Consider the following 8,563-nt stretch of genomic DNA (forward strand, 5'->3'; position numbering starts at 1 on the left):
CTCATTTGGTCATAATTAACAACTCTACTTAAGCCCCCACTATATGAATACATACTTCCGACGAGCACTGTACTAGTGTATATAATCTCAAAAGAACAATCTATGCTATGCTAACTAGCTACTTAATATTCAGTATACCTCTATTCACAGATTGCAGAGTTCACAGGTGCTACTTTTTATAGGATGGGGCGGGGCTTACAGTGGTAAAACCACCAATTTTCAGCCAATAGCAAAATTCAATTATAATAGTCGGATTGCAACTCAGAATTACAATTACACAATTACATTTTACAATAAAATACACCATATTGAAATACTTTGATTCTGGTCCAACTCACCATATTTTAGTCAATCAACAACATTACTTTATACATAAATACATTTGTTTTCAGCAGAAAAAAGTGGGTTTTAGAAAGTAATTCCTATGGGAGTGGACATAAAATTAAATGCTGTACTTTTTCCCCAATCGGAATGTATGTTAAACTAAAGCTAAAAATATATATAATATTGAAATTGCTAAAGTAAAAAAAAAAACCCAAAAAAACGTTACAGTAATTGTGTTGTGGGGACAACTTCATTGTGCCCCTGATAACATAAGTTAATAATACACTTGCTGTGTAATACTGACATTTATTTTGTAAATGAATTGATTTATACAATATTGATATACTTTAAAAAAAAAAGTTATGAACCACGTGTTTAAATGTTGCTCAGACATGCACGCAAACAAAGCAATGTATTAGAGTTTTACTTAATAAACATCATCAAATATTGATAGTTATACAAAGAAATTAATAACTACATTGAAACTTAGAAAATGATAAATGATAAATAAACAATATATTGAAAAAAGTAGATGTTAGATGTGGGAGTAATTTTCTGTTCATTTTCGTACACACAACTCTAAAAGCAGTGCACTTTTTCTTTAGGGAAAAGCAGCAACACCACCACCATTTCCTTGCTTTTCTTATGCTGTTATAATCACCATCTTTCTAAACTTATTAAGCACAATCAGGGTTAAAAAAAACCCGAAAAAAAACAAAACACGATTCCGTACAAGCATGTGGAAATGTGTTTGCCAATTAAGTATTCAGTGGTTTCCAGCACAGTGTCTGAGAATGTAATTACCTCTCTGTAAAGAAGGTAAAGTAAAGCCCATGCAAACCATTGTGTCCTTGGCTTCTCCGAGGCACAAACATAAATCTTCACCGCCGATCTCATCGTGGATACATTCATTACACGACACGTCGCGCTCAACACACTATAAATCACATTACTAGTTAGACTTTAAAATGTTGGTAAAGAGTGACAGAGAGAAAATCCTCATTCTAAATCTAAAGTGTACTCTTGTAGTTGGATTGTGTTACAGTTCGACACTGGATTACACACTTCTCCAACCTCTACAACCCAATATGTCACTGGTGATCACATTGTGTCCCTTTGTGAGTGAACGTACAAAGATAATTGGGGGGGTTTCACACACAAAAAAAAAAGATAATACTGTGAAATTATTTTCTCCATCTACAGCAGATGCCCTGTCTGATCCCATGTGAAAGGCTCATTGTAAATCTGAGCTCTTTCTGAAACCATCACAGGGCCAGGGGCAACAGTGGAAAGCAATGAAGTATGGGTAAAGCGCTGCGTGCGTGAATGAAATACAAATGATGCTTTATTCAGCAGGACAGAGCCCGCCATGAGTATACACCCAAATGAAAAAGGACTACAATCGCTTTATTCTTGAGTTGTGAGCAAACAAATTATTTATGAACAATGAATATTGCATGTTGCTCGCTCCCAAAATTGTCGTTACATCTCCTTCACAGACCAGCAGATTTGATTTACATGTACTTCCATTCAAGATGATTTAAAAGCATTTATTTCATGCCTTGGAAAGAAATGCTTAAAATGCAATCGACTCACAGCATTATTTTTGACAGAGAGAGTCTTTTGAAAATAAACAGTAACTGATGCATGATTAAAAAGTGAAATAAATTGATTTTTTTTTTTTTTTTTTAATACAACATATAGCCTTTCGACAAAGCCTGGAATCAAAGCGCTTTACTTCAAACTCAGTTTGACTTTCTACCATAAAGGCATGTTCGCTCTCATTTTCAGCCAACATTGCTTTCAGTTGTGCTCACTTTGAAGCGCAATCAAGGATTCAAACAAAGCTCAAACAGCCCCTGTGCTACCATTGGATTGTCTATTCTACACAGTGATTCAGATTACAGAGTACATCCTTCTTCCTCTTTGGTCACATGACTCAAAAAAAAATAAACCTTTGTTAGATAACCACATGGTTCTGACAGAGGAACCCTGTTTTTTTTTTTTTCAATTTTCTACAGCTTCTTTCACATTAAAGCTGCTACTTATGATAATTTTAGATAAAATAGTGTAAGCCTCATAGATCAAAGAATCAAACATTTACCCAAAAAGAAAGGAACACGGTCGATATTGTTGCTTAAAAGTAGATTTTGGTCTCCACTATGAAAACGTTTCAGAAAAGTTCTGTACATTGCATTGTGGGATGTGTAGTCCCGTGGAAGGATGCATAGAAGTGCTTTTACTTTATTCTCAGCAAGATTTCTCGTGTTTTTTTGTTTTTTTGCCAGACAAGGAGGGCAGGGAATTGCTTGATACTATTTTGTTATGTGTGTGGTTAGGTATAATATATATATATATATATATATATATATATATGTAAATAAAAGAGGCAGCAGACTCGTGTATGTTCAATCACAGCGACAACGTATTTCCCCTTTGTTTAGGAACGTTACTGATAACTAGGAAATACTCAGTACCTGAAATCAAATAAGACTGACTGTAAATGAGTGTTAACTTTAATCTTCATAACATTTCTTAACAGAAGCAAATTGTTTTTTCACTGCAATCACTCCTTAACATCAACAACAGTACTCGGCAGAACAAAACAATTATGAAGTAGCAAATTAACTTTACAACTATATCTTCCACTTGTAATTTTGTTGTCATCATGACAAACAGTCATGATGAAAACAGTCATTTCACATTCTCTGGAATGTTGCAGGACCGATGTTATGTTATAGGTGGGGACCATTTTAACTAGTGACCAATGAGTCATCAAATTGTCTAATCAAACCCACAATTAATTTGTAATTTCCTCCCTTACAGCTTTCCAATAAATGTAATTATCAAACAAATAATCAAAATGTCATCAAATGTGTCCAAACTATTATTTTATTTATCCATCTAACTATTATCCATTTAAATAAAACGTTTTTGGCTAAATAATAATAAAGGGCAAGCAGTTTGGCAGTGATCAGCATAAACCACACCATAGGTGAAAAACTAACATATGAGGACATGATTCGTGACTGTGCCTGCACCAAGCACTAACCAAACCCAATTTAGGGTGTGTTTTTGGGTTGATTTGGAGTGTGTAGTTGTGTACAAAACACCTTTCAGTTTTTTCACCATGGGCGACACCCATGGAAATGCATGGATCCACTCAATCACATCTATTTCCAACATCCTTTCGATTTCAGCTGAGACAGCTTGTCTGACAGAGACTGGGAGCCTTCACAGCTTTTGTTGGACAGGCTGAACATCCTCCCTCATTTTGACTCTGGGTCTGGCGAAAGGTTTCTTTCACAGTTTCTCCCCATTCACTGATTGTACTGCAACGTCTGCTGCTGGAGTTGCAGGTGAAGTAAACGCTGTTTGAGGAAGTAGTAGGTTGGAGCACAGCATTATGCTCAGTAGAAAGTTTCAGTGCTCTGAATAAATCCAATCCCAGCAAAGTTGTGCCCATATTCACAACATATAAGCTAACAGGTACGAACTTATTTGCATGCTGCACTGTAGCTGAAAGGCAGCCTAGCACTGGGACTTTGGATTTTAGTGTAGGTTACTAATGGCTTAGACAGTGGTACATGACTGAAATACATATATATATATATATATATATACATACATACATACACACATACATATATACATACACACATACACATATACACACATACACATACATATATACACATATATACAAACATATATACATACACACATACACATATACACACATACATATATACACATACATACATATATACATACATATATACACATATATATACATATACAGTATACATACATATACATATACACACACATTAACTTTACATTCTTCTTCTCTGCAATATAGTCAGTTACAACATCATTCAACATATTTTTGTTTTACTTTGTTCCTGGTATTTTACAGGATGTTACCTCACTCCATGAGACATTTTCAGATTCGAATTGGGATCCTTCCGTGTAAACCGCAAATAAATATATGCGATCTGTAAAAAACGCCATAAATGTTTTGGGAAGGCACTTGGCAGCGTTTTTTTGGCGGGAAACGCAAGTAATCATGGTAAGGATGAAGTAAAAAAAAAAAAAAAAAAAAAAAAAAAAAAAATCACTTTTATGCATCTGCCTACGGGACTCCACATCCCACAATGCAATGTACAAAACTATGGAGATCAAAACAAACTTTTGAGTGGCAATTACAATCTTTTTTTTCTTCTTTTTTTTTTTTAAAGTAAATGATGCTCAACTAATTGATCTATGACACATCATCTATTATACACAAGTCTTCACCCATTGATATCATTTAAGTTCTGGTTCACGCACAATCTTCCGAAGCTGCCGCCACTAGTTTATATAGATATTCCATTTACTTTATTGTGCCTCTTTTCTCTCATCTCTATCAGCCCACGCTTTCACCATGCCCTCTATTTGTTTGAGTAAAAATGTTGAGTATTCCTACGACTTCAGAATTGACCTTCACTAGACATCTGTAACTCTGACTCCTACTCTCGCTTCATACATCTTTTCAAACCTCCGTGTGGAAAGACCTGATGAATAGTTAGTCTTTCTTCGACTATTCCTATTGATTAATCATATTGCTGCATCTTTGTACATCATCCTTGTGGGTTTAAAAAGATATTTTACATCCAACGTTGCACTTCTTCAGGCTTGTGTGGTACCAGTAGTCCATCCCAGTATGTTTAGCAAAAGCTAAAAGACACACAAACCATCTCGCAACTAAAAGCAATTTAGAGCTTCCACTTCACCGAACCTGAACACCTCTGGAGAGCGGGAGGAAAACGCTGCGCGTGTCCGCCAGGGTTGGGCTCAATTACATTTTCGTTACGATTACAGTTTCCAGCATTTTTTCCAGTTACAAATACATTGCAATTACTCTGTATCCTCAAAGTCAATTACGTTCTCAATTACTGAGCTTGAAATAAATAACGTAATCAAAGTTAACTTTCCTCTTGTGTTAGCATTTCTTATGATAAGGGTCAAACCAGCTGTAAATTACAGTGAAACAAGTATCTACCATCTAATTTATATTCAAATGAACATAAATGAAAATAAAAGTTTTAACAATTTTGGTGTGGGCATCTGAGCTTTTTTTGTGTGTCGGTATACCCCTCAATTTCATTTTAGTTACTTTTTTTAAATGGTAAAATGTGTGAAAGCTCAATAGGAAGCATTTTAATAATCGTTGACTACATATGTGTAGAACAGTACATAGAACTGTAACATGGTTCCCCAGTTTTGAGTTAAATTATAGTTTTTGTTCTTTAATCTAAAACGTATTTTTATTGAATTTTACAATGTCATTAATCTGAACTCTATTACAAAATAATTGTAATCAATTACGCGATCACAATTACAATTGACCCCAACCCTGGTGTCCGTACAGGGGACAACACGTGCACTCCAAAGGGCCCCAGCTGGCCAAGGCAGGTTCAAACCCATGATTATCTATCATTTTAAGCTCTTGTGTGTAAATACAGCTATTGACGCAGCCGAATGTCCAAGGGATTACAAATGGTCAGTCATTCTGGTGTTTTCAGACAAACAGCCAAAGCCAATTTGTGGCCAGAGCCGTTCCTACTTTTGGCTTGGTGTCTTTATTTAATCATGTCCAGCTCTACTTGGGTCCAGATAGTGATTAAGTATCTAAATCTGTTTGACAGCCACCTCCCAAAAATCACAAACGAGCACAATGACATGACATTAATGAACTAGATGAGACAATTTTGTAAAGTCACCCATGAAGATCAATGCAATTTTATAAGATGTCAAGGCCGTTTTATATTCTCTCTCTCATTTGGGTTCAGTGTTTAAGATAAGTATTTTGTCATCATCAGATGGTGAAGCCGACTAATGGAGAGATGGGCCAGATTTATTTTTCCATTTTCATTGCATAGGCCGAAAATGACAGAAGAATATAAAAAAAAGGTGACAAAAATGCACAAAAAGACTCCAAAAACAAAAGGTATAGACAAAATAACTAAAACACAAAATGACAACAAAAAATACACAAAATAAATCTGCTCTGGGCATTGCAGTTGCTGCTTTCAATTCTACTAAACAAAGCAAATTAGAAAGTCAACACAAAGGGTAAAAGAACGTCAGCGTTTTTATTTTCATGCATTTTTTAGCTCTGAAATATGCAGCGTAATACTAACATTTGTGCTTATCTGCACATGGTGTGGCAGCGTTTCTCTGCAGATAAAAGGCGAGACATCTGCAGCTAAAAATTCTCACCCAGTAACCCAGGGCCTGAGGGGAATCGGCTCTTTTGCAATGTGTCATGAAACATTAGAAATGAAATAGTGCCTACTTATTTCTTGGCAGGTGAGAGAAAATGAGAGTGACCAGATTCCTTTGTTCCATGAAAGGCTCTGCAGCCATAGCTGTAATGTCACTGGTAGGATGAAACCGTAGTGAAAGGACTGCTAACGTGGTTTATTCAACATGACAAAATCATCAGGAAGGCTTCCATTTTGTACACAACCAAGTGCGTCCATCACTTTGTACACACAGCATGAAACAGGCTATTCTTTTTACCCAACATTATGTTTTTACTATATTTATCCTACTGAGACTTTATTTTTTACTGCAATGTTCCCTCAATAAGTGAATGTATGCGCTGTACATAACTTCCCATTTCCCAACAGACTAATAGAGCTCCCATACCATTGGAATCTTTGTAAAGAGCTCCTCCATCAGTTAGTTTTGAGTTAGAGGCTGATTCAAATTGCCTCAAAGATAAAGCCTGTGTTATACTTTGTGTTATTTAAGTGGATTATTTGAGTTGTTTCTTTCCACTGTCGCTGATGCTTGTTCATGTGTTTTTTTTATATTCTGATGACTTTTGTAGAAATTTGCGCTATATAAATAAAGTTTAAATGAAATTGGATGCATATGTGTCACGCGCGCCAATTTCTTATTGCGACAGCTAAAACACTAGACTGGAACATTTTGCTATCGTTTCAACTGCTAAGACAGTAAACATAATAGATACACCTACCAGATATAAGGCAAAGCAGTGACAATGTCTGTTTTCTTATTCATCATTCTAAATAATACTCCTGAGCAAAAGACCTACATTTAATGTGTAGGAAAAAATATGTTTCTTAAGCAGCTGAAGTTGCCTCGAGTAATTCTTAAGCTCTCAAGTTGTGCATTTGTGAGCTCGTATGAATGTTCAACTCTTGATCATTTTTAGGGTTAAATGTGAAAATGTAAAAAGAAAAAATAAATCCAACTTACCTGACAATATCTTGAAAAGTCCATGCATGACGAACCCCAACAGTAGTCACCCATACTTCAACTGTAAAATAAACGAGAAATATATTAACTGATGTTTCTTATTTTTAAGAGTTTCTACTTGTTCTATCTCTCCAAAGACGATTAATAATTCACTTCTAGAATCCATCCATCATCCATTTTCTGACTCACTCGCTCCTTTTCAGGGTCGCGGGGCACTTATAGAATGTAAGAGAAGGTGTTCATGTGCTTGCAAAAACCCCCAAATTAGATAAAATGTAACGCACATTTGTGGACCCAAGTTTGGGGAGAGATAAAGACCCAAAGTAATTAGAATAGGCCTCAAATCAATACATTTTTTTGTGAATGGGTGAAATTGCCGCTGGTATGTTTTTTATTCATCTCAACCATAAACGCTAGTTTTGTGTACATTTTTGCGCATTGCATTGTGGGATGTACAGTCCAGTAAACAGATGCATAGAAGTAAAACTTTTCCGAGAATATCAATAAACACACTCTCGAGCGCCATGTTCAACCTTTCACATCATATTTGCAAGCAAATTCAGTGTCCAGCAGCTTAAAGAAGCAGAATCTCATATGTTTTATTGGTTGTTACAACTAAGAGTGACTTTTTACAAATTACTGCCTAAAGTAAACAAACTAATGTCACAAACATGAAGACAATTAAAATTAATTGTTCTAGAGGCCAGATATGGACACTTTACATTTGGGGCGACGATGGATCAGAGGTAGAGTGGGTTGTCCCAATCACCGAAGGGTTGGGGGTTGGAATCCCGCTCTATCCAATTCATTGTCATTCTGCCCTTGGGCAAGGCACTTGACCCACATTGCCTCGTATGAAATATGCACGAGTGTTGGTGGTCATCAGAGGGGCTGTAGGGGCAGCTACAGTATGTCAGTATGCCCCAGAGCAGCTGTGGCTACATTGTAGCTTACCATGACTGGTGGT

The sequence above is a fragment of the Gouania willdenowi genome, chromosome 24 (genome assembly GCF_900634775.1).
Source record: "Gouania willdenowi chromosome 24, fGouWil2.1, whole genome shotgun sequence".
NCBI classification, from domain to species: domain Eukaryota; kingdom Metazoa; phylum Chordata; class Actinopteri; order Blenniiformes; family Gobiesocidae; genus Gouania; species Gouania willdenowi.